This window comes from Corvus moneduloides, chromosome 1 (assembly GCF_009650955.1).
Source record: "Corvus moneduloides isolate bCorMon1 chromosome 1, bCorMon1.pri, whole genome shotgun sequence".
NCBI lineage: Eukaryota > Metazoa > Chordata > Aves > Passeriformes > Corvidae > Corvus > Corvus moneduloides.
Genome location: NC_045476.1, coordinates 118,118,551 through 118,122,600, shown reverse-complemented (window position 1 = coordinate 118,122,600; position 4,050 = coordinate 118,118,551).

The following is a 4,050-nucleotide window of genomic DNA, read 5'->3' as shown; positions in this document are numbered from 1 at the left end:
CCCCTGACCAAAATATATGCTGTGACTTTGTCTTCTGTGGTGGCCTACCAAGGAAGCAAATTTCACATCCAAGGATGCTTCCAACATAAACATCTGGCTGCAGGTTCTGGGTTGCTTGAGTAGCAAAAGTTGCGCCATCCCACTGTTCAGGGAAAAGTGGCTTCCATGTTTTCCAAACCCTTTGTTGGTGTTACATTGCTTCATGTGTAGTGAGGAACTGAGCACAGCCACAGAGAAAAATACTCTGAACTACTAAAGGAAGCAGTAAGGACTGGTTTGCCATTCTATCTCAATAGTTTGCTACCTCAGCAGTAGAAAGTAGCTGATTTTTACAGAAAAAGAGTAGAAATCATAAATTATTGAATGATCTCTCCTACCTGTAAAAATATATATAATCTCTTCTAGCTTCCAACCATTTACATTTTAGAACTTTCTGAACCAAAGATGAAACTGCTTTTAATATCCAATATCTAATTATTCTGATATTTAGATTATGAGAAAGTATGCAGTCCTTCCCAGCTCATTTTCTCTGTATTGTTACCTATTGTGTATACCTCTAACATACTCCTTCTTTTTCCCAAGATCAAGAATCTGTTCCACTTAGTCTTCATAGCTACAATCTTCTCCTGTTGTTTTTTTGGTACTGTTTTTCCTTCTACTACTCCTTTTATGAAATAGCTTAACAGAACTGCAAATATACCCTTTTCAATATATGGAGGTAACTGTGGTTACAGATCATACATAACATCAAACATGAAGAGGTTTATGTTGTTTCTTTCAAAAGAATTACTGCTGGTTTATTTCCCTTTGATTGACCTTAGTCACTGACCTCAAGATATTTGCAGAGAACTATATAAAGTCTATTCTCAGCAAGGTAGCAGCAAGGCTAGAGCCTGCCACTCTATTTGTATCACTTTAGTTAATCTTACCATTCTTATACTAATTTAAAATTTCAGTTATCAATTTAGCACCTTTTCACTCAATATGGTAACATTTTTGTTTTACTTTGGGTAGCCAACCTTAGATATGGCTATCAAGAATATGACTAATTCTCCATTGTTATTGTGTTACTATTAATCTCCTTTCCCACATCCTTTATGAAAAGATGGTCAGGTCCAGCTGCCAACTGCCCCTACAACACAACTTCCATAATTCTTCTTTTCCCCATTTAAAACCACCTATGATCACAGCAAAACCTCTACTCTGACTGCAATTTTAATTTGGGGTATTTTTTGGTGAAAGGCTTTATCAAACTTTTGGATAGAACTCTTGCACTGAACAGGTGAAACTTAGTAAATTGTGTATTGAGTCTGGTCTTACACTATGGTTGATTTTTGAGATGTGACTTCCCTCTATGACAGTCATGCTAACTCTTCTCCAGCATTTCATATGCTCAATGAGCCCACCCTTTAATAATCCCTTCTACTAACTGGACTCCAAGATAATCAAATTACAAGTAAGTTTTTTTGTTAAAACTTTTCCCCCAAAACTATCACGCATACCAGGGCTGTCAAAGTTTTACTTAAAACCATCGGAGGATTCATCCTTCAATTATGTGACTATTGTGGAAATTGGTAGGGTCTTTGTGCCCAAAATAGCATGAAACAAAGGGATGCTTTTCCCCCTCACATTCTTTTTGCTTGTCTCTAGACTTAAGGATGCACTCACAGGAACTTAAAACACAAGCATATCCATGCACACCGATGGTCAAAAGCAAGGTAAAGGAAGAAGGTTAATTCAGAGCTCCAGCTATGAGAGATTCCTCATGATCAAACAAAAGCCTTGAAATCTGCTTGTAAGCTCAGGGACACACAGCGTATAGGGCAGGGATTTACTGCAGTTACACAATGTAACTCTTCCGATGGGCAGGACAGCCCATTGTCAAATACCTCTCTGCTGTACAAATGCTTCCTGGTGATGAGGAAGGCGTGAATGACTCCAAAAAGTGCTTCGACTAAAAGGCATTTACTCACTCAGGTGGAATTTCCAACAGGATTTTCGAACAGCAGAGCAACTTTGATGCAACTGACATCAAGGAAGACCCAAGATTTTCTGGGAGAAACTCATGGTAGCACAGGAACACGAGAGACCAACCCAAGTTGTGTCAACGCCGATGGCGTATCCAGCCCAGTGTGCTTTCTCTAGCTGTGGCTGTAAGCCAACAGCCAGGAAAAGCAAGAACCCAGCAGCCTTGGGCTGAGGGTGCCACAATCCCATCTCATTATTATTCCTGCCTATAGCTCTCCTTCCAGTATTTGCCCTGTCTTCCCTTGAAGTCCTGCTTCTCTCAACCACAGCAGCACCATCACCTTCAGTGTAGGGGTCCAGTGTGTTACTGCAAATACTGAACAGCATGTAGGAGGAGGAAAACACGAGTGGTACGAAGCCAGGCCAGAATTTAAAGATTGTTAATTAGGGCTTTGGAATAGACAGTCTGGGTCAACCCAATCTAGGCACCTATTCTGACAGATGTGGGTTTGTCCCACACTGACACTAAACAAAGAATTAAAAAGCTCAAAAATGAAGTTTTGACCACAAGGTAAATATTCCGGGTTGTTAGGTTTGGATGGAAATTATTGCAGGTCCAGACAATTCATTCCCTTTCTATGTCTGCAAGTGCTTGAATGGAGCATGAGGAATTAAAATAGAAATTGGGCCCTGTGCTTCCCACAAGGCTGGAAACCTCACTAAGGCAAAGTGGAGGGTCTGGTGAGGCTGCAGGGGGCTGCGGGCTCCTACTCTGTGCTTATCTGAACACCTGAAGTGGGACAGCCAGGTATGTGAGGTTGCTTCTTAGGACAAATCAGGCTCTACCAGTTCAAACAAAACAAAAAAAAAGTGTTACAGCCCTTTTTCCTCTGCTCCCACAGAGTCGGTATGCTGGAATTCAGTGCAGTGTTGTTATGTTTATGGTGCAACCATCAGCAGAGCCATCCTACAACACCAACATGCCCTGGAGTACTGCAGCACATAGCTGTGAATGATCATAAGTTATCACAGGTTACCACAGGTTATCATAGTGCCCTGCACCCAGAATGCTTTGTATGTAACCAGTTCGTCACACAGCTCTATGGATGCCCACATGACTAGAGGGGGAACATGGCCATGCTTTTAGGCATTCCAGCATTCTCATGCTCACACAAACGTGCACATCCCACTGCCACCGCCCGATGGTTTTACCCCTCCCCACCTTCTTGCCACCTACAGTCACTACTGGTGACGTCCAGCAGTGAATGTCTCATGCTGTCAGATGCAACTGATCCTTCCTTATTAGCTTGAAACTGTAAGAAACAGAAGGTTTATTTTCCAGAATTTTTGCTCCTGAAGTGTGAATTGCAATGTACACAAATGTAAACAAATACTGCAGTCTACTCGATCCCCTTTTTGGCGTGCTTCGGCACCGGCTACAACTCAGAAATAAATAAAATGTAGCCGGCAATAGAAACAGAATAGAATTCCTTGCTTCAGGCTCAAAGGTCTTTTGAGTGCAGGCTGTTCCCATGGGAAGCCCACCTCCTGCGCGTGCAACCCGCGGCTCCGGGTTTGTTACTGTTATTTCGGCTTTTATTCACCTGCAGCCACTCCGAAGAGCTCCAGGAGCCACAGGCGAGCACGCTCGGCCTCACATAGATCAGTACAATCGTCCCAACAAGAAGAAATCCGGCCAAAAATCCAAAACTTTGTCTCTGGGCGCGGGGCACTTTGGCCCGCCATGGCGGCCGCCGGCCGGCACCGCCCCGACGGGAAGGGACGGGACGGGACCCGCCCGCGCGGAACCTGCGCCCCGCGGAGCGCGGCCCGCACGGAAAGGGAACGCAAGGGAAGGGCAGAGAGAAGGGAGGGGAGGCGAGAGAGCCGCGCCCGGGAGCGGCACGCCGGGGCGGGGGCAGAGCTGTCCCGGGCGCGTCTCCCCTCCGCTCTGCGCGCAGCCGGCGCCGCGGCGGGGCGGGGTAGCGAGGGGAGGGGACGGGCAGCGCCTCGCCGCGGAGGTGGGCGGCGGGCGGGCGGGGTGTTCCAGCGCCGTGCCCGGGACGGGCATTACCCAAAAGG